The following is a 24,223-nucleotide window of genomic DNA, read 5'->3' as shown; positions in this document are numbered from 1 at the left end:
CTTTTCAAACTTGCCACATGCACACAGGGATAATTTTAAGTTTACACTTTATTAAAAAAAGCCCCAAAAAACTGTAATAAATGTTCTCTCATTGAATTTGGTTACAATCTATTGAAATGCAGTACACAAACTAATATGTCTTCAATACTAACAAATCATATTTTAATATAGGAGGATTTTTTACAAGATTTCCTCATTGCTATTGACCAGATTACTGGTCAATATCACTCAATATCACCCATACCGAAAACTTTAGCTACTATATAAGATCAAACAAAAAGTAAGTTATATTGTAAAATAAATGTTGGCCTGCCTGAAATATCAAAGTTTGTAGATCTCTGATAAATCCAAGATGTCCCGGGTTAATTCCCAGTATTTATTGTTAAAAAAAAATTAAATAAAATTTGAAACAGAAATTAGTCCTAATGAGAAGAACATGTTTGGATATAATACGCCACATAAAAAACAAAATAATTCCTGTGGTTAATACACAGTTAACAACAGCAGCTGTTGTTTGTCATTCTGAGAGTTTGTTGCAAAACTTGTCCAGGTTATAGAACATAACTGATATAAAGTGTATATAAATATATATAAGAGCTGACAAAGGCCTATAACAAAGGATATAAAATGGTGATTTAGGATTTTGGGCCTCTGAAAGATGAGTGAAATGATGAGAAATGTCATGGATTTCAGTGTGTTTAATATGAAACTATAAGACTGTAACTAATGGTGCCTCAGAGTTCAATACATTGAATCACACACATACGCACACACACACACACACACACACACACACACACACACACACACACACACACACACACACACACACACACAAAAAAAAAAAAAAAAATGCATGCACTGTGAAGCAGCCAAATAGCATAACACACATTAAACAGTGAGCCTAGCCTAGTAAATAGGAACATGCTTGCACACAGCGGTGTTACCCTGAGGGGCCGAGTCTTGAGTCAAGTCCTCCTTAAGCGATTGTCACAGCACGCTGATTACCCAGGAGGGACAGGGAAGTTGTCAAAAAAAGCTCTCACCAACAGCGTCTCCATAGTACGCTTCAACCACAGCCTTTAGTCACTACAGCAGGGCTGTGACGCAAACAGCATCCTGACTGTACAACAAACCAAATCATCGGAACAAACCTCAGCCAGCCCTGGAAACTGGGTTTGACAGGGGAACTATTGTCCAAAACCTGGATATGAGTCAACACAGTGCTGCATCTTATGATTGTTTACAGGAGTTATTGGAGCCTGATTGGGAAACAGAGGTTCGTGAAAACATCTGTAAACATCATACATCCACTTACGGTATTTGAACGGTACTCCTACTTTGAATTAGTCGTGAGAAGTCTGCCACTGCCAAGCCACACAAATTGCCTTGCCAAAACTTTATTCGCCTTTGAATACCAGGAATGAACATTTGTTTGTATGAACTTATTTCTTGGAAAGGATAAATGTGTGCACCGTACATCATTAGTACGGAAACTCTAGGACACGTGGAGAGCAATATTAAGAAGAGATTCTTACCTGGACAGCCAAAAAAAACTAATTACTGCACACACTCCTGTAATTGTTATCTCTTCTCTGGCTTCACGGTCATAATGGAAATCAAATATCTCTGCTATACAATTAGTCAGGCCTGCCTGCCATAGAGCCAATTTCATGCTTACAGGCAATCCCTTAAAAACCCAAACACAGAAAGCAGCAGTCAGCCGGTGTTCTAGAGCCCGACCGACATGGGATTTTGAAGACCAAAACCGATTTTAGAGAGGAGAAATGAACTGATTACCAATGTGGCAGCTCATACAGTGAATTTTGTACCCTTTTTCTACGTGGACTGTGTATGACTATGCAAAGTTACTCTGAAGGCTGCTTTCTTAATCAAATAACTTAATTAAACAATATTTAACATGTAAATATTTCTAGTTGACACTGCAGTGAGCTGCTTCTTCTCTCTTACTTTGTGCTGCTTATCACAGTATTGTAAATCACAGTGCACTGTGCTGGATAAACTTTGCAGTGACATCAATATATTAACACAAGCATTTTTTCTGCATTATATATTACAAAACAGTTTTCATATCGGCGCATATAGGAAAACATATAGGCTGATAAAACACAGATAAATCTGCGTTAGGTCAGCCTATCTGGCTCTACTATATTCTTCAGAGTGCTACAGTATTCTAGGCTGTTTATATGACATCTTTCTAGGAAAAAACCTAGCACAATATAAGAATGCATGTTACAACATACAGTATTCCTCTGTGCTGCACTGAGGCACAAACAAAAGGCAGACAGTGGCAGCCAGATCTCATCCCTCATGGGTTGTATCAGTCAGAACTCGCACCGGCAGCGCTCCCACAACTGAAAGCTTCAGTCAGTGAGCTCAGAGTCCAGTCCGTGTGGTCAGTCAGAAACATCACTCCGGACAATAGAGTTTAAAAGAAGAACAATACTCGTGGAAACTAGCTGTGAAATTCCTCCATCTAGAACTTTCACACAGTTGAGGCAGAGACCAATGCCACCCTGTGCTAGCTGCCATTTTATCTTCTTTCTGAAAAGGATAATAGAAATCTTAAAATCTCACCTAAGCTTCATCAAGTGTCACAATGAGTACATTCAAACAGTTCACTGGTGTCCCATTTGTAGCCCCAATTGTGAACCTGAAAACTGCCCTCCAAGTAAGCCAGTCTATTCAGCATGCGTGCTCGGGGGCCAGCTGATCTGCATGTTAAACGGAACTCTCAAAATATGTGAATGCAGGTGTCAAACAAGCTCAGAGCAGTGGCAGAGAGGTCCCCTGTTACCGCCCTCCAGGGGAGTTTGGGGAGAAGGTGAAGAGAGAAGGAGGGAAGAGGTTCATGGGTCATGCAGACTGCGCCATTTCAACGAACACGCTGCAGTTTGTGAGCCAGGACTGGAAGAACAAGAACGCCTGTGTGCACCACACGCCTGTCAGAAAAACCATCGTCCTACAGGCATGTATAACTCTAGCCTTACAAAGGCATTGTTCATGGAATAATACAGTATGTCCAGAGCCCAATATTCAGATTACTATCACATATGGTGAAGAAAAGCCAGTTTTTTAAACAATCGAGAAGCAAAGGTTTGTATTTTTTCTTTGAAAAATGACTTTAATGTTTAGCAAAACAGTTTTGAATTAATTTAATCCACTAATTATTTCAACTATAGTTAGATGTGTTGAGCAGTTATTTTTGGAAACTTCCTCCATTTCTTATTAACGCAATTTAAACTCAATTAAATATTTATTATTTGAAACTTTATTCTCCATATATGTTAAACTGTATGCTTGTCTGTAAACAAATGTTGCTGCTAAATTATAGGCAGACCTGTGGTACCAATGAAAATGTTTCGGGTACCCTGGAGGTGCCCTCTTGTGGCACAAAGGTAAAGTGGGATTTGTGATGGGAGTGGGTAATGGGTTTGAATACAGTACATATATATATTGTTATATATAGATATTGATAACAATATTAACTTTCAAATCATCAAGTCCTATTTGTTTTACTTAACCAGCCCAAACTTAGAGCAGTCCTTTTGTGGAAAAATGCACCACTCATTGAACCCAAAGTCACCTTACTGGACTGCAACTGAGAACAGCATCTCACCCGTCTAATTAAGAAGAGTAAAATTAATATCTCCTGAACTGAAGCCTAGATACAACCATCAGCATTAGATCTTTTAAATCACCCTACCCGTATAATTATCATTGCTAATCACAAGTGAGCTGCAGTTTATTGAAATTATGTTACATCATTCTTCAACAGAGGCAATGTTTGCAGCCAACAGTGTTCAATGAATCTTTCAAAAAATATGCAGTAAAATGTTCTTGTTTTATTACAAGGACGAGTTGTTTTGTTTGCCAAGCCAGCCATTTATAACCATCCTGGGTAACTGAGCATGGCCTAAAGATGCTCTAAATGTCCTTGGCAAAAAGGCAAAAGGCTCAAGCTGATTTTAACAGGTTGTCATTTTTGAGTCCACCAATAGGCAATCATTTCCATTCCCATCAACACAGTGAAAGCTTGTCTAGCTTGAGCATTAAAAGAGCAATTTGCCGTGCTGTATCTGTTTTTTGTATGCGGTATCCCTGCTTGCTTGGCTGAAGAATCCCATTTCGTAACAACAATGTGGAGAAAGTGCCAGTTATTCAACACAATGCTCTGGTTCGTTGCCCTCAATAGAAAGGCTCCACTACTTTCCAAAATAGAACTCTTTCTGAGATTTTAATGCATTCCTACATAATAAACAGAGATATCCACTCCTTCATTTTGAACACTCAATCAAATCAACAATATAGCCTGTAAATAACTGAAAAGGTTGCAATGTATACGTCAAAGCATGTGGCCTCAGGGTTTGGACTTGGGTGATGTAATACAAAAAGTTAATCAAGGAGGCGTTTCAGTTTTTGAGGGCAAAATTCAGCCAAGTTGCAGTTGGAGGGTGTAGTCTATTGAATCTTTAATCTTAACTTGACTAAACTAAAAGATAGTACAGATTGTTGGAGGTTTAGAATTATAAACTTAACATTCACTCACATGGAATTAGTGACTCACACTTAGCCAAAACTGTTTCAACAATATTTAATGGCTTCATCATCAACACCCAAAACCCAATCCCACATATCAGAATATTTACAAATGGATCAAGAATCAGTCAGGAGATACACAAAGTTTTAGGGCTGAAATATATTCTTGCTTTTGGAGGCCAAGACCTCGAAAATCCCCAAACTTCCTGTTTAGGCTATTATGTTTGTGGAGCACAACAAAAATACTTACTCTTCTTATAAATACATGAAGTGCTTTCAGTAGCTTTTGTGTAAATATAAATAACACAGCAGGAAATTGGGGAGCTACTGTAACGGTCTTGAAATAACAGGACATAGATAAATATAAACTCAAGTTCATCTTGGGGAAACATATTCATTCCTCAATGTTTTTTTTTTTTTTTTAGAAAATGTCAAAACATGTCAAATGTAATGACAAGGTGAAAATATCACACCCATCAAACATCCACACCCAGCCCAGTTTTCTGACATTAAAAGGTTCAACTGTCACCTGCTCTTTGGAGCGTCTTACTTGTCAAACCGTGTCTCGTGTCTCTGATGTGAGATGCTACAGAACGTGCGAGCTCGGGAATAGCTTTGCCGAAGGATCTGCTTGCAGCCAAATAAACACATGAAACTCATGAAACGCTCAGATTCTTTCACTTTCACTTTTGGTCTGAGATTCTCCATTTCATGCATGCAGTCTCTTTGTCTCTGCATCAAAAACATATTATGAATAAAACTACCTTTCATCTATTAATCACACATACAGGGGTCATACAAGGACATCCATTTTCAGCCGAGCAAGTCACAGAAAAACAGGCACACATAAGCTAGCAAGACTGAGAGTCTACAGCCATGCTAGCAGCTCTGTACATAGGAAAAACCATGCATTGTGCTAAATGCTAAGTGCGTTTACAGAAAAAAGCCTGTTTAAGATGAGATCTGAAGAGCCTTGATAAGTAGATGATTGCACCATTCCAACCAACTTGTCAGAGGCAGTCAACCAGCAAAAAGGTATGTATGATTCCAACACATGTGCAGCTTGCCATAACATGACATGAATACAAATCAGGGTGGAATTGAAAAGTAAATGACCCATGAGACTGAAGCCTATATTCTACTGATGGTATAGAGAGGCCAGAGAAATTGCAGCCAGCAATGTTTGTGTGGATCCAGATGCTCTGATATAACTACTTCCAAAATATTTGATGTCCATCTGTGATCTATAAATTCACCATTAAAACAGAACACTTGGCATCACAGAGAAATGCTTTCCTCAGTGTTCAGTGTGTTGGCAGGTTAATATAGAGAAGTGATGACAAATGTTTTTACCACAAACTTGCCATTAGAAGAAACTCACTCCAGTGTTATGACTTTTGCATCCATCATTTAGTAGCCTACTAAAAGTTTGCACATGCATAGAGCTTAACTGCACTATTGGAAATTGTGGTTTCTTCCTTTTAATAAACCAAATACGTCTAATTTAGGGTCTTATAACCGACTGGGTAACACGATTTTCCTTTCTTCCATTTAAAATAACTTACATCATACTTCAAAAAACATACATGAATCAGGCATGTTTTAGAGTCATTTTAATTTAGGATTATGCGCTCTTCTCCACAATACCTTGATGAATGGATGATTAATGGAGCCAGTCCAATCCATCATCCCCCCCAAATTCATTGCATGTGGGCGAAAGGGGGCAGTGTTCCCTAAACAAGCTGTATAAATGTAATGACTTCCAGACATGTTTAATAACAAGTGGACTTATTGCTGACCTCCTCCCTAAATTATGATTCACCAGTGTTGAATATGCAGTCGCCAATAAGCATCTAAAGCAGCGAGGATCCTGTTTAGAGACTGCCATGGTGAGGTCTCAATCCAAGAGGCACCAGGCTCTGTAGTGACTCACAAAGGTGCTTTTGATTAGCACACTGGCATGAGGCAGGAGGAAAGCTGGCTCTGCCTTGGCAATGAGGCTTCCTTGTGTACAATTAATCACAGCACGGTTCAAAGCTGGTAACGAATTACTCTTTTGGGATCTTTTATATTGCATCAACAAGCATTTAGGAGACCAGACAGGACAGAAGGGGCCGCCCCCGAAGTTGTGCCAACAAAAGGTGGCAGAATAGGAAATGTGCCAAGGATTTCTTTTCTGTTCTCTCTCACTGTCACTCCGAGAACGTTTAGGTTGTTGCAACTCAGAGTGCTTCTCCAAGTGAAAGATGTTTGGCACCAGTAACAACAGGTTGGTTAATGGGGTCATTTATTAACAAGAACAAATGTAACATTGTTGGTAATAATTGTTGGTGTTAATATGAATCGCATATATTATAGGTGCTTTCCCACATTCAAACCGGGCTGAGGTAGGATGGGTGGTAAAGAGAAAGGTGTGGCAGTAATTTTGGTGTCAAGGATTACTGGTTTTATAAAACCTAGTCGGCTGTTGATGGGTGGCCGCCCAGGCAGGTTTCATTTGAGGGGTACAGTCTAAGTTGTTATTTTTTTCTTCTACATTTACAGCATGTAGCCATTTCTTACACACAAATCTCAAAGGACAGAAAACTATTTACACAAATGTCTGTGATTTTGTGCCCACCAAAGTGGTACAGTATTTTACACAGCACGATGCACATTGCTAATGATCACAATGCGGGAGCTCCAGAGGGACAAGCAGCAGCTAAGGTAATGGTTTACACAGCCCTGTGAAAGATTTTCAGGATATTTTAAAAGTTCTCCTAAATGCCAGGTTTCTGTTGATGCAATAACTGGATGGCTGTCTCTTGCAACAGGCAGGTCTCCCAAATATTGCACCTGAGGCGTTTTTTTAGCTGCAACAGAGAGCCCTTGTGTAGTCTACATTACCAACATAAGGTACAGCGGTATGTGTGGATTGTCAACGTGCATGGTTACACACTGAAGACATGCTGTCCATCTACACAAAACATCTATTCAACATAAAAAGACGTGGAATCTTATTAGCGCTTTGCACCTCTACACCATTTAGGGTTCCTCCTGTGAATTTCCATTACAAAACAGCGTGTTGTATGCAGGAGAGCATTGCCTTGAAATAGGATTAGAGGAGCAGAAGTGAATGGCTAAAATTGATGCCAGTCTCTGTCACATCGAATAATAGTGTAATCCTTCCAAAACAAACCTTTCACAAATGCAATGCGATTGCTTTTGGTCACAAAATTACAAAAAAACTAATAAATGCCATCCCACATTACACAAATAGGGATGTGAGTCTGATTTAAAAATATAAAATGGCAATACAAAAGTCCTGTAATATATAGTACCTTTATGAATGTAGACCTTTGTTAAAAAGATTGTTGATTCAACTGTAGTCATTTTTAAGGCTGCAGTTTTAGGTGTTGTATTTGATTAAATTATACTGTAAAGTATATTGCTATAGGATTATCACCTTATGCTTTCTATTAGGCAGTTGATGGTTCCACAGGTTAGATGTTAAGTTAGTTAATCTGCCTTAGATCTGTTTTGCAACGAGGTGGAGGCTGGTGAACATGTATTTCTGTAGTTTTCTAAACTGTATGCATTTGATTGTATTTTTGTTCCCTCTTATTTGAAACACAGAATCCCTGTGATGAAAGACAAGTTCCAGAGAAATCTCCAAAAACAACAGTGTGAAATCTAATGCAGCATATTCTAAATGGCCCCAAATCTGAATTGTTAACTGCTGAGACTCTTGTGCTTTGTCCCTTTTTCCGGAGCATGAGATCACTTCACTTGTACTGAATAAACTGTCACATTTTATACAGTGCAGTAAAACATGAAATGCGGAAAGCTGAGAAATCACATGCACAGTATTTCTAAGATATTCCATGATCAAAGTTCTGTTTATAGTCACTGGAGCCATCCCTCACACACAATGGTCAAAATGGTCTGGAGCAGGATAATGAGATCCACCCTTTCCTGGACCGGCTACAGTCATATACATTATTCTTAAAAGGCCATAAGAGTCAAATACATTATATGGCCAGTCAGATGAAACAGAAATCCCTAGTTGAAGTAACTAATGACAAATAAAATCAACGCCGTCCTATCAAACACAATATATGGCTACAGTAATGTGACCCAGTCCTTTCAAAAGGAAACTCAACACTACAGCTCTGAGCTGTGACAGTCCCACTATGACTTACAACACTGGTTTTAACTGGAAATGATTCACCAGTACTGGATATGGACCATCTACAGGCATTTATGTGATTCAGTGAGATAAAAATGTCATTAATTACAGCCAGGTGCTCGCTTTCTCCGCTTACTTCAGTCCGGTAAATACTAAAAGAATGTAAATAATACAAAATGACAGGGGACTAAAAAGTTGAAGGAGAGCTGGGGTTGTATTTTGAGCTCCGTCATTGCTCAACATTTGCATAAATAAGTAGTGAAGAAGAATGCGTTTTGCCGCTTTCTTTAATACTGAAAGCACAAATGACCAAGTGCAGCGTTAATAGAGAGGCAGGAAAAGCTCACTACAAGAGGATCACATTCAGTCATAAAAATACAAAAGACAGACAAAAAGCCACACACACTTTCTTACACACGAATATTGCTGCTATCCAATACAAATATTGCTGCTAATACCATGTTGCGGTTATACTTGATCTAGTTTCGCGTTTGCTTTTACTGTTGACCCTCTCTTCTCCCTCCTGATATTCTTTGACTTTTCCTCAGTTAGGGCCATGTGGACTCACTGATGTGTTGTGGGATGCCTGCACCAAATGTGTATACTATGATGATGTTTGTGGGTCAATATGACCATAATGAGGTTGACATTTTCGTTCTCTTAGATGTTCTTGTTAACTATTTGATGGATTGACATGAAATCTGGTACAGATATTCTTTTCCCCGTCAGGTTGAATTGTAATATATTCAGTATTTCTTCAACCTTTCCTCTAACCTTTTGCCTCAGATAGTAACGTGCTAAAGAAACACGCCAACGAAAGGGAACATGCTGGTGCTACAGTATACCTGCTTAATATCAGCATGTTAACATTATTTTTGTGTGCATGTTAACAAGTTGACATTAGCATTAAGCTAAAAACACAGCTGAGCCGTTTTGGCTGTAGACTCTAGTCTTGTTTTTTGCTCTACAAAAAAACGCCGTTGTTATCTGCTTACTTTTGATATTTATTATGTTTATTATTATTATCTTTGAAAAAAAAATCCCTATTATGCTTACAGACAAACTGACGTGAGTGCCACAGTCTGTACAAAACATGTTTATCAAATATAGTATATATATATATATATATATATTAAATTATATTATATTTCTTATTTCTGAAGCCATTAAAATGTTTCAATAGTTTAACTTATTGTTTTATTAATTATAAATGATTAATAGTTTGTGATTGTATCTAAACAGTGTGGGTCAGTTTGAACATAATGGATGTCATTTTTTTCAGCATGTTATCTTTTGCCATAAAATGGGATACTTTTTGTGTGTAATCTACATCATTATTTGTTGCTATTCCATTTCTTTATTCATCAAACTAAAACAAAAGCCAGTAAATTAATTGCAATTCCATTTTTACCAACATCCAATTTCTAAGCAGCATTAACACGTTACTCTTCATGTCTCTGCTTTAGTGGCTCCTGACTTAGAGGTCAGATTTTTAAATCTCACACATCAGCTTGCAGACAAAGGGCGGCACAGGCTATAGCTACACAGCCCGTCAGGAGAGGAAGCCCTGCCAGCTAAAGTCAACAAGTCTGATGTTATAAATCCTGCTCTGCACTGACACAAAGCTGCATGATACAGCGTGAAAGCTGACCAGATAAAAGCAGTCAGGACCTCAATTCCACGTGTCTATTTACTGCAAAGATGCGTGAATGGCATACTCTAATGTGCATACACTGAGTTTATGGTAGTGACATTCAGCAGCTACGCAGTATGATCGGTTGAAACTAAGCTGGAGGTCCTACTACACTTTGTCAGTGGCTCTTGATAACACTTTACAGATAGACTCTTCTATGATGTTACAGCAATTATACGCATAAACAAAATGCTTGAAGTTATCAAAGCTGTAAAGAATGGGGGAACAAAAGTCGCAGATTCAGGAAAAATAATTGAGTTTTGGTAAGAGAAATCTTCTGCACCGTCAGCCCGAGCTGGCAGGATCCTGGCTCGGAAATAGATTTGACTGTAAACAACTGCCTGCCATTCACATAGCGGGGTCAAAATATAGGCACAGAATGTGCTGCTCACAGTGTGCATACGGCAGGGAGTGAGATATCTGATCTGCTTCTCATGAATGCACAGCTTGAGCAAGGCACACTTAAAAATGGGTAGACTCGCCTGCAAGCCTAAAAAAAGGGCTAAAGCACAGGCTTCTCTGACACAAGATGCAAAGTCAGAGTGAGTCATGGCACCCGCTGGTCAGCAGCACAGAACCAGTGATATCTCACGCAGACAAAGACAGCAGTGGTCTTCCTGTTGCTGATTGGCCCAGAGGGAAGCGATTAAAGTGGCAGAAAAAAGGGAGGGAGACAAGAGAGGAATAAATGTTGATATAGCAGCACAGCTCATCCATTGTGAGGGCCTGGTGGAATGAGATCTGCCCAGTACGGACAGTCCTAACCCCCCCCACCCCCCACCACACACACACACACACACACACACACACACACACACACACACACACACACACACACACACACACACACACACACACACTCACCCCACAGAATGGGAACTTTCATGAAGGGCCGGGAAAAGAGTGCCGAGCTCTGTGGTGACTGACTGTGTGGGACAGAGAAAGCTGAGGAAGTAAACACAGTCGGAGGCTCACATTGCTGCTTTTGTTTACCACAGCAGAAAATCAGCCACAGGGAAACCTTGTGACAAAGGTTATGATTGTTAGCGATTCAAAATAGTCATAGAGAAAGTTGGCTGTTGACAGGAACCTTTGATGTCGCTGACTATACGTTGGTTTCTTTATGTAAACCTAGGCTCCCGCTGAAGAGCTGAACACAATGAGACGTAGCTGAGTGCTCAAACCACTCATTTTGAGCCTTTGAGTGAAGCTTTTCTGGTGGGTAAGACAAGTCTATATGACTGGGAAAAGAATCCAACAGCTAAAGATTTAATCCACTGTAAGCCCTTGTTCGTAATTAAATGGATGATGGTAGATTTAGATGGTTAGAGGGCAGCAGAAGCTTATTAACCCTCCAAAGCTGGTGAAAATAAAAAACCACAAGAGTGAAACTAAGTACAAAATGTATTTCTTTTCAACAGTGGGTCATGCAGTAGGGGGGTTGACCCCACGCCATGAGAAACTGGAATGTGGGGTCAGACGGTGCAAGACCTCTCTCCCTTCCCATACACCAGAATAGACGTGATCCACAGCATACCACCATGGCACATGAGGTAAAGAGGACCCGCTGTTTTGATATGGCCCCACTTGACTTCTGTGATGGGTTTAAGAGGTACACATCTTTCATAATGTGACCACTGAGAATTCAACACTTCCCCTGTGGGAGTGATATTCACCCTTAACTAAAGAGAGTGACAAATTAAAGACAGACGACCCATTTTCTCCCTTAAAGACCATAATGATTATTAAAAAAGGCAGAAACTTACAAACTTGACATGTTTTTTGGCTTTGCAGTATCATCACAATACAACCAGGCCTGGACTCTCTCTCTCTTTTTTTAAGGCAGCTACAACCCATAGTGGTCAATAAACTATTCAGTGGCAAACAAGTAAACTGCAGAGGTTCACCAAAGCATGCAGAGCTTTCTCCACATCTGGCAAATTCATCAATGAATGGGATGCACCACACAACGTCATTCACTTCTCACTTTCAGTCACCACTCCGTTTCACATGAGCTCTTAAACACAGAGGCCAACTCAGAGGAAATTGAAATCAGGACTAGAAACAACCTTACGGGCAGCACTGAGGTGTGAAGATGGAAACAAAACAGCTTTACTCCTCAGTGATTAGGTCTAAATTCACATTTCTAGCTACCTTAGGTGATGCTAAGTCACAATAAAAAACACAATCATATTGATTAGGCTCATCAGAGTGTCTGTGCTCAAAGGCACACACACGCTGTACAATGCCGAAAAAGAAGACACAATCAGTGAAGAGCTCCAGTGATGAGCATATTGTTGAATGAGGCGTGTTGCTCACATGGATCAGAGCATCTCATTCAGCTGTTGCCTCTGAAAGGAGTCAGAATTTATGCTTTGATTCCTGACATTCCTTCACGCTTACCTGATCAACTTATAATGAAACACCACATACCTAAAAGTGTGTCAGCTCAGAATGCATAGCCCAGTAACTTATGCTCATACAGGATACATTTTGGACACAGCACAATCCACAGGCTGAACAAGTGAAATGACTTCTTTGTAAGAGGCCCTAATTTTATCACTTTTCAAGCTCAGACTCAAAGCTTCTTGGCATGTGACAAACTCATGATTTCCTGCCAAAAATAAGTGGCCTTGAGTCATAAAATAATACTAATGTGAATATTATAGTCTTAACAGGAGTTCATAAAGGATATTAAAACCACTAAAAACTCTATAACAACTTACAGTACAGGAATATTCCCACAGTAGTTAAAAACACCATAAAGTCACTACAAACTGGCTGCCACACTCTAATTCGCCTACATATTATAAGGACATAATACTGTGGCTGTTTCATCTGAATGCATTCAGTCATGTAGATGTGAAATATTCCAGCTGGGACAGTTAAAAAAGCTCTGTGAAAAGAAGCATGTCAGCGTTGGATTCATCACAGAGTAAAGCTGGACGCAACACTAAAGTTAGGCTACGATGTCACCACGCCACGCTGAATAAAGAGCTACAAACAAACACTGCTGTCAATAAACAACCTGGAAATAAACAGTCCCTTACCTGGGGCCGGCGGGAGGGGGGGACCTCCTGTGGAGTAACTGTACTGCTCACTGGCTGCAACCTGTCAGACGACAGCGGAAAAGGAGAGCAAACCCTGGAAGAGACAAATCACCAGCACGCAACTTCCACTCCGCAGCTTCAGCACAAAACTTTCCGGTCGGACCTATTTGTTATTCCGCTAATGCCCTGCCAGAGAAAGTGTGTGCGCCCTGTCCCCCAACACAAACGGACCTCTCTTCCTGACAACTTTCGGTGCCCGCTGTGTGTGTGTGTGTGTTGGATGATGAGTTGGGGAAGTTTTCTGGTTGGTCGAGGAGGAAATGGAGTTTGAGGAGGAAGAAGGGGCTCTTACTGACTCCTACAGGCGCGGCAGAGCCCGGTCCTTTATATGGGAGTTACAGGGGCTGTGGAGCCCATAAAAACTTTGATTTATTGAGATTAGTCTCAGAGGTCGAACTATATTATATTCATTTGGCAGTTGTAGAAAACTAAGTTTTCACAGCTGACCACATGGACCACGGCAAAGTAAATATTATGAGAAATATGTCATTTCCTTCCTAATGAATAATAAAAACTATAAAAGATTTGAGCTGTCAGTGTTTGGTTGTATCTTGAATAAGAGTTGATGAGCTTCAAATCCATCATTTAGGCACGATTTGGGCTTTTTTCACTCCCTTCAGTTTGATTTAATTATTTAATTAAAGTAATTACTAATTAATCAACACAGCAGCAGCAACAGTATAGATGGTTTATGTCTAAAGCACAAACATGCATGGCTTTCTGCCATGTGTCTAATTATTAGCAGATTAAACTGAGTGAAGATTATGAAGAGGTAATTTAAAGGCATTAAAGCCAACATATTAGCCTGAACAGTTCCTTTGGGAACATACTGCAACTGGGGTGAGGGAATGCACATTAACACACTCTGTTCAAGCTAATTTACTTTGTAAGAGTAGAATATAGGAGAAAGCCCAACATGGGGATTTATGAAATAGTGTTTGTCACAAGACAGTGTAAGTATAGGAAGAGAATGGCAACAGAAAATGTTCCATAAACTTTTACAATTCCAGTGATCCAGTTTTCCTCCTAACAAGTCTACAGGATTGACTATGTGCTGAATATGTAGGTGGATGTTTGTGCGCACCATTTGTGTCCATTGGAGCTACTGTAGTCCCTCGGTTGTCATTATAATCAGAAAGCAGAACAGAGATAGGAAGAGAAAATGAATTCTTTTCGGTTTAAAGCTTCGTATTTAAGCTACCGTTGCAACCTTTGGGTGCTCTTCAAAATATAATAATCTAATGTCTATAAAGAACACACAGAGAAAGCCTACTGTGTGGGTGGGAACTCATCACTCGTCTGTGGATTCCCCTGCTGTCATGGTTACGCTGCTATTAACTGAGTGTTACGAGACAAATTTAAAAGACATAATCATTAAACTGCACATGCTGGTCCCCCTGATGGATGGGATAATTGGAGCAGAAAGCAGACCTGATGTGTTTAAACTTTGTGTAATGACAGTGCACTTAAAAGCTCCTCTCTGTACTGGCCTTTCCCATCACTGTTTTTTAAGTCCAGTTGTAAAACTACAGTGTTCGGGTAATAGTTTTACATTTTGCATTTATTCGCTTTATGAATTAGATGAGAGGTTCAGTGCTGACCTTGTGCATTAAAATTTGCTTGCCAGCAGCTTGTTAGCTTAGCTTAGCATAAAAAATGGAAACAGGAAAATAACTCTTAGGCTCTGTCTAATGGTAACTTGTTTGTGTAATCCATATCTTAGCAAGAAAGAGAATAACTGTAGTTTGCAAAATACTGATCAAATCCTTCCTGTTTTGCTATTTGCTGTAGATACTGAAATATATTAATTGCTATAAATGTATATGGGATCCAGTAAAAACTGTAATTTTGCCGGTGTGTACCAAAAAGGATTTATGCCTCTATTTTTTGCAGGTTCTTCAGGCTAACACTTGGCAAGTAGTCCTTTAATTTTAATAGGTTTTATTCATTATTTAAGGCCCCTACGAGGAACTTTCATTTCGTGTTGATTCTGGTGTGCTCTTCAAGGGGATTCCAACACAATCCCGGCCCAGTGGCAGGCATTAGGAATGTAGAAATAGCCAGTCTTCTCGCTGATGGTCGTTTTTGTTTATGTGGGTCATGTAGAGGCATCAGTATTAAATTTAGACTGTTTCATAACCAGTTAAAAACTCCTTGTAGTACATTTAATTGTCTCTCTCCAGCTGGCTGAACAGTTCATCAGCTGACATCTAATGCACTCAGAATCACTGCAGCTTACAAACATTCCCAGCCTGGGTTTGGTCAGGAATCCTACTGAGTCAGGAATGACACTTAACAAAGTTATGCATCATGCATTCCCATGTTATCATATCATTTCCTTTTGTGAGTGAGGGGAGATACTCTACTATTAGGGTCACATGGCAGTGCATCTCAGATGGCTGTCAAATAAAACAACTTCCCAAACTGTACATCTTGATGGGACTACTAATTTGCATCACAGCAGGGGCCATAATATGAATCTAATTTAGCCTCTACTCTCAGCAGCAGTAATATATACAGCATGGGAAAGCAGCCCAGGTGGAGCGTGCTGGGTTAATGACTTGATAGCCAGCATGGGACACACCTGGAAGAGAGCCAGACCTGCACTAATTACAGTACCTGCATGCCCATGATAATCAGTGGAGCCCATCGTGCACTTAGCTCTCACCAAGAAATAAGATGAACAAGCACAGCACTGCATGCTGGGAAGAAATGGCTTCAGACTTTAGGTATCCTTTGAGAGTCTCAAAAGTGGCACAAGTCATTGATAAGTGCAATTATGAAAAAAAAAAAATCATAGTGCAATTTTCTAAATATGCAGTCTAGCATTATAGCATAAGGCGGGTATATACTTTCCTGAGTTTGGAGTGTTGGACAGGTGGGAAACACTTTGAACAGCAGGGACAGCACTTACCATTATGGAGCTTGTCATCCTGATTAAATGACAGATTTTATACTCAGCAGCTGTCAAATTAGAAAACTCTTTGGTCCAAAACATCTTGTTATACCATGACTGCGTGTGTGGCCTCAGTTGAAACAGTCCGAAGCATAAGCCCTTGTGGTCATTCTCTGTTATTTACATTACATCATGCTAGTGTAAAAGGTACGTGTTTGCTTGTGCACAAGCTAAATCAAGCAATGTGTATTTATATTTTCAATAGAGGACTGGGCTATAGTATTGTACTGCAGAAAATAGTGTGTTGCTATACATTTGCTTGCTTGGAAGCCGATAAGTTTGCTCTGGAGCCTCATGCAACTCTTAAGCCCCTCTCTAATGGCTCCCAGTTGCTTTGACAAAAATTTATATGGAAATGACTTATTTCTTAACATTTTCATTTTCATTTCTCCAATTGCACAAATGTGTTCCCATTACACACTAAATAAAAGGCCACAAACCACAGTTAATTTTCAGCTGACGAAGGCCTCAATGACTAATTCACAAATGCACTTTAATCAGACCAAATTAGGTGTAGCTCATTCATTTCAAGTCTGTCTTTCTCCAATCAGGGTCTGTTTGTTGTTGTAGCTCCCGGGTCCTCTGTGTGGACTGATGGCTGGCGCAGGTGGAAGATGTTCTGCACAGCTTTGTCAGAGCACAGACAGGAGTGGGGACCTTGAACAAACTGAACTCAGGCCCTTGAGTTCTCAGTCAAGCTTTACTAACTTCTTGCTTCTATTAAAGGGAAGCATTTGATTTCTGTGAATTATTGCTGTGAGGGTTACGTAGTAGATCAATGCTGGGTGTGCCTGAGGCAAGCACCGGAAAACGAATACCCTTGATTATCTTTTTCTAAAGGTCAAAAAACAAATGCTTCATGATTCCAGTATAGAGAACAGCAATAACTATGCAAAGTGAAGGACACAGACATGTTGGATTAATTTAAATGATGGAGAGACAATTAATAAATCATAATTACAACATGTCCCAGCAATTGCTCAGTTTAGTTAAAGCACTGAATTATTGTTCACACCTTGAAATCAGGTTTTAGTGACTTTGTGTTAATGTAGGATTTTGAATAAATGTAAAGGAAGCTTTTGTTGTCTACAAATAATGAAGCCCTTACATGATTCAGAAACATTATCATGTATTTAAACAGACTAAACTTGTAAAATAGTACAGATACTTCTATGACATTGTTGGACTAGCAATGGCCAGTTTAAAAAATAGTTAATATAAAAATAAGTTTTTATCTTTTTTTATTCCACACATTCGTCTTGCCATAAGCTGGTGCCTACATATCCCACAATGCAATTAATTTGCAAACAGTTCTGTAAGAGATTCAGGTGTGGTATGCTAGGAGTGGCTTATGTGGCCTGAAGCTGAGATGAGGAGCCGGTTACAGAGGTCTGGTAAGGTCAGTTTCTTCATTCCCAGAGGTTTTTACATTTTCAAACTTGTAGTCTTCAGCCTACTGACTCAAGTGACATCATTTGAGGCAATTTATCCGACTTTTCACAGCCCCTTCGGGAGCCACAAAAGGCTTTATATATAACGTTCTTACATATTCAGTAGCACCCCCCAGGATATCAAAAGAAAACAAAAGTCAATGTGTAAAATTGGGGCATTGACCCTTTAAGTGTTAGATGGTATTACCATACACTTCAATAAAAACAACACTATTTCCAAATAGTTTGACACAACATTGTGAGACTGGCAAAGGATCAAAGTGGTCTTGAATCCCTGTAATTAATTATTTACTGAGCCTTGCGCTACTGTTTCACCTCGGCTGTCTAAACCAATGCCCTTCAAACAACACGCCTGTATTTGCAGTTCAGTATCATGCACTTCACACAACAGAGATGAACAAGAGAGGAGCTGTCGGCCCTCACCAGTCACTGCAGGGTGGTGTGCAAATCAATGGGTCAATAGTCAATCAGCTCCTTTAGCGGTGAAGACTTCCTGCAGTGACCAATCGGAGATGGACACACAATTACATCTGGGCTCAGGACACATTTAGGTCTCCAGCACAGTGTGTGGTAATGAGCATCCCAGCAGCGTCATTGTCTGAGAAATGAACCCAGGGACAAATAATACCAGATACATCCCTTTTTCAACTAGCTATGCAGATCTCTCACAGAGGAATACAAAATGTCAATTCATAAAAATAGTAAGATCGTTTTTTTTGCTTTAAATGCCTGGCTTCCATCGTGTCCATATGTCAGTGCTCCCCTCTCTGGGAGTGTCCTGGGGAGCAAAGCCCAAGGCTTTCCCTCAGTAGTTAAACCTTCACGCTAACTGTTGATTGCAGGGTGGAAAAGGGCTTTGGTTTTATGACTCAAAATCTCAACAGGGAACTCACCATGGCAGCTCATATAATATCCTAAATAGCTTTGCTCATATTAGATTACATGCTGCATTTCCCTGGTTTTAACATCCAGCAGTTCGTGAACAACGAGGCTCTATATGCTTGCAGTTGACACTCCCTCTGTGGGAAGCTACTTTAAAAGCTATTACAATAATGCACATCATTCATCCTAGTCACAAATGAACCCTGAGGTAAGTGAAAATTGGGACCCTTTAAGTCTTTGGACTTCAAAACATGTGTAATTGACATCCACCAAACCAATGTTTTTAATACAGACCGTAAAGGCTTATATAGCAACTGACAGTTTAACAGTAAATCACTAAGTAGCAATAAGTATAACAAGAGCAATTCCCATTCTTCTGTGACACCGTTCACAATGAGAATCTACTTCATTCCTTTTACAGCAGTAATGGGCAGCCACGAGGACCAGCTGAGAGGTCAAGGACTTGGATCCCAATGTTGCAAACTGCTGATAAATTCTTCACCAGCCGCATGATTAAGCAAAAAAGATTTGCCGCAGCTGCTCCTGGCCTCCCTCTGCCATCGACCAGTTCCATCCGCTGTTTGGTTTTCATCGTCACACCGGCCACCTGCTCTGATCCTGCATTAGGTTGCCAACTTAGCTGGACAGACTGAATATAAAAAATGTGATGCTGGCAGCAGTCAAAGAGGCTGTTTTGTTTCAGGAGACATGTTGAATATGTATGTGGGTTCCGTATGTGGAAAAAAAGCGGGATCCATTTATCAGTTGATTTACTTCTTGTGGCTTTCCACATCAGCCACATTAAGCAATATTTTTGTAATGAACAATTACTATAATTATGCCTCCTTTTACAGTAGTCTGCTGTAGAAATTACGTCCATATTCGACAATTTACATCTAATGCCAGTGTGGGAAGTAGTTTTCCCTTCATGTGGCAAAGCGAAAAGTGTGAAGGTCATAGTGATAGATATGTGTGTTGCACTACAAACATTCATGTAAGAAAGTCACAAATGTGCGACCTATCACAGAACTTTTAATTAACTGTAATCAAGATCTTTCCCTAACTTAGCCGTGCTTTATTTTCCATAACTACAATCTTTCCTTAACCTTAGTTCAGTCAGACAACTCACGTTTGAAATGTTTATTACAGCAGTATAGCATATTTAGATTTTGGCATCTAGGCTCCGACCTCATCATTCCCTGCACATATGTTTACATAGAGATATTGGGGAGTGATAAGCAAATACCTTAAACCCCTAGCCGGAGCCTACAGGTGGATGCTGGGGTGGTGGTGGGGCTTACAGAGCAGCAGGCAGCAATAGCTTACAGAGTATCAGGCAGCAATACGGATGCAGGGCAACAGCGGCATTGACAGAGCAGAGGGAGAGCTGGGAAATTGTGCAGTTTAAATAGACCGCCATTTTGGAAGGGTGCAATTGGTTAGTGATTATGGAGCGAGGCATGTCATGTGTGTATAACAGCGCAGCTCGAGTTGACTGCTTGAACTAGCTTGCAGGCTTCACTCCATTTATGCTGTCAAAAATATGAATGGTACAATACCCTGTAATGTGAAAGGCTTACTACATCTACTGACTACTGAGGGTCAACGCAAGACTGTTACATAGGTTAAAACCATAAAAAGGTTTCAGGCCATTATTTTGGCTTCGCAGCCCATCAGTGGCTGAGTCACCCAAGCTCTAATCTATTTCTAAAATCTAATTCTTTTGTCATATTTCACAGTATCACACAAATCTGAAGTGAGTGAATAAAGATATCAGTTTGGTGGGTTCAGATGACAGGATGGGATTATCTCCTGAGTACATTTTGTTGCTGTAATTACAGTTTCAGTGTTTTTTTTTTTTTACACAGTGATGGAAAGCTAAGCAGATACCTGTCTGTCTGTCTAAGATGTCAGTTGACTTTATAATTGTTAAACTGCTCACTAAAAAATATGTTTGGGTCAAAAGGAGACAAGACAGTGCTGTTATTCTACTGGGTGTTCAAATTGCTGACAAGTCATGAGGAGTTAGTATATCCTTCTTGCTGTGAATTTGTTTTGGAGTCTACTTTCTACACTCTAAGACAAAAATCCCTGAATGCAGCTTCAGGAATGCAGCAGCAGAAAAACAATTGACCTGCTTTGAACATATACTGATCACCTCCACTTTATTTTAAACCCATTCTTCCTTGAAAACAAAAATCGATTTGAGGCTGAATGAAATGTGTATTCAGCGTCAGGGTTTGGTTAGGGATAACAGGCGTTTCCCTTGAGAGACGCTTTCTGAGGACCCATAAGCCACCATTAAACATCTGCAAGTGAGAGGCGGAGGGCTGAGTTTGTTTAGCAATAATCCTCTGCAGAGTAGCACAGGTTGGTAAGACACTGCTCTGCACACTGCAGTTAATGAGTTGAGACCTCCGTGAACGCTTGTTTTGCAATTTTCTGACCTTGTGATAGGGAACCAGAACAGCTGTGGCTTTTTGTTCTGCTTGTTACTGAGGGGATTCCACAGCGCCGTCTCTTTCATGGGTTGTTGTCACACCGGAACACAGCAGCGTGAAAGTGACAGACTGAGAGTGAGTTTACAGGGAAAGGCAGAATTTCAAGATATCTATTTCACAACAATAGCGTTGTGAATGAAGTGCAAGAAGCCAGTGGTGTAAGTGACACAGACAATGAGCCAGTTTCCAGTCCTCCTGCTGTGATCATCAAAAGCAATTCTCAAACTCTAGTTTTTGATAAGTGGCAGTTTGGAAAACTAGCTGCAACCCCACAAGCTTCAAATACATTTACAATATTTTAGCTTTATCATAGCTTTTAGTTTATGGTATATAAAACATAGCATGTCAAAGTTGTAATCTTTAAGGTTTTCATGTAATCAGACCCTATTTTTTGAAACAATTTCTCTTTAGCCATTCAATATATTTACATTCTTTAATTTAGTTAGTGGTCGGGACCAGCATTGGGTCCAGCTGATTCAGTGTTACTGTTTACTGTGCGTTTTCCTAATGCTGTATCTAAGGCTGTGTTTGCTAATGCAAACTGAACATTTCCTACAGCAGTCCAACAATTGGCAAATGCAGGGTAACCTTTATTGTAAAGCAATCACAGGAAACACATTGCAGTTGTCACAGTAGTTCATCATCAAAAATGTGTCTTTTCTGGCATTTATTAATGGCAAATCAGTTTTGAATGTCAGGGAGTAAAGGAACAAGAAAGAGCAACCACAGTGAGCTTTTAGATGAAGGGCTGCACTTCACTGTGTCCTGCTGTTGGGCAGAAAACTACCTACGGCATGCACACCATGAAATCAAGTCACAGTTGCAATTATTGTTGACTGACTTCTTTATTAAAATGAGTTTGGCTGTTTGAATGATTAGTCACAACTCCCTTATATTTTTGACAGAATAGCTGCTCAAGGAGCGTTTGCGGTTGTATTAACCTGCACTTGCTGTTACCACCATTGACCACAGGTGTCTCCAAATCAAGACAGGACAAGGAATGACATCTTAAGGTTTAAAACTTTTATCTTACATTGAATTTTAGCCTTTTAAAGTTGAATAATTGCTCTTCTACTTTGCAAAATGACTCAAGCAAAGTCTTAGCTGGGGCCACATGTTAATGCCATCAAAGACACAGCAATGAACAGGGGACAGATCCACATTTGTTTTTGAGTTACAGTATTTCTTCCACATGGCAGAGATATAAACAACAGTTGATTGAGAATAAATAAACACATTACCATCCACATCCACTCTACCATCTTTGTGCAATTAGACCAATGGCTGTGCTCTCAGTGCGTGACACCATGTGAAGATGCACTGAAAAATATAATGAGTCTGACGTATTTACACCACGCCATTCACAACAATCATCAGTGTTTCATGTCATACAGATGAGTTGGCAAGGTGTGTGTTGTAGCAGGACATGGCTTCCCTCAGGATGTTAACTAAGCTGATCCAATGTCAAGGAATCAAAAACAAAAAATCAACTAAAGAACACTGAAACGGTAATTACCCAAATGATTGAGATTTAGTTAGTTTTAAAAGAGACAAAGCATGAGGCCAACAAAGTTTAGTCTGCTGAGTCGTATGGCTCCCATATATTGAAGCTCCCTGGTTATAAGCCCAGAAGGCTTTCTGAAGAACTCACCAGGAATTCCATGTAAAATATGATCTCTGTCACAGCGCCGTGAAAGCCAGCGTTCTCCATAAAATGAGGTGGGTGGGTGACCAGGGAAGCTTTTTACGGCGTGAAAGCTTGCACATTATAGTTACTATGGGAACTGGGACTCTGTGGTCATTCCAGTGCAGCAGTAATTAATTGTTAAGAAAGAGAAACTAGAGGGAAAAGAAAGAATGGCAAACACACAAAAAGTGAGCGGTACAGTGCATATGTGTTCATATGTTAGAGCAATCATGGAGCGAGGTCAGGTTGAAGGGTGAGACTGCCTTTCCCCACTGTGGGGCTAATTAGAGTCATGACAGATTGTTGTAGTTTACACTCCACTGTTCATTTACTGTGTTCTCATGACTCACCTAAACATCTCAGCTCTGTCTTCTTTCATAAATGTCTGCAAACAGACTAATCTAACCTCGGGGAGAACTCAGAATGACGGAAGAGCTTATGCACATCATGCCTCATCACACATCATGCACCTGTCTATTGCTATAATGAGGGGAAATGAGTAAAAATATGCTATGCTGAAATACTGCAGAACCAGCAAATTAAACAAAAAGCCAAACCAAAACAAAATTTTTAAGACTGACCAGAAACTAAAACTGTGATCATCATAATTATAATATCATATTCAAATTAAGCTCGCAGGCAGAATTTTAAATCTCCAGATAATTATTTACATTATGACCAAGCTGCCATCTCTTTATGCTGCAAATTGAGTGATAATGTAAATACTATACGCCTATGCAGCATTAATAAGGGTCCCTCGCGGCTGACATCATCAAAGTGCCGCCTGGGTGTCTCTCTGTCTGTGGGGCCCCTATGACGAGCGTCTGAGTGTGCTTGATAAGGAGCATCTGAAACCCAGCCATCTGGAACACAGGGGTGTACCTTGGCAGCCATGCTCCACAAATCACCCTCTCTAAACATACAGTAGTGTATATGTAAGCCATAATGAGTGTGTTGCTACAGCCTGAGGATGACAGCGTCCATTCTCCTTGTCTTTGATACAGATGGCATTGCTAGATAATAAGTTGTCAGGGCTTGCCTGGGGGCCTTGGGTGTTTAGATTAAGGTCTCACATAGCCAAGTACTAGGAGGACCCCAGCCATGAAGCTCCTCTGTGGAAAAAAAGAATGACTTTTAGGGTGGAATTACGTAATGTATGGCAGTCCAGATCAGAAGTTACAAAGGTGATGATAAAAGGCCCAGGTCTGCAGGCTA

The 24,223-nt window shown here is 40.0% G+C and overlaps 1 protein-coding gene across 2 annotated transcripts in view; it reads right to left on the bottom strand.

Annotated features, from left to right (window-relative positions):
- Window positions 1-13,772, bottom strand: part of tspan9a (tetraspanin 9a) — a 159,506-nt gene extending 145,734 nt beyond the window's left edge. For both annotated transcript variants that reach the window (XM_051381503.1, XM_051381504.1), the window contains exon 1: window positions 13,472-13,772. The gene's annotated coding sequence lies outside the window, so the exon portion shown is untranslated. The remainder of the gene's footprint in view (window positions 1-13,471) is intronic.
- Window positions 13,773-24,223: the final 10,451 nt, after the last annotated feature.

Source organism: Dicentrarchus labrax, unplaced genomic scaffold, assembly GCF_905237075.1.
Source record: "Dicentrarchus labrax unplaced genomic scaffold, dlabrax2021, whole genome shotgun sequence".
Taxonomy (NCBI): Eukaryota; Metazoa; Chordata; class Actinopteri; family Moronidae; genus Dicentrarchus; species Dicentrarchus labrax.
The sequence above is the reverse complement of the archived record's forward strand: the minus strand, read 5'-3'. Positions and strand labels throughout refer to the sequence as shown.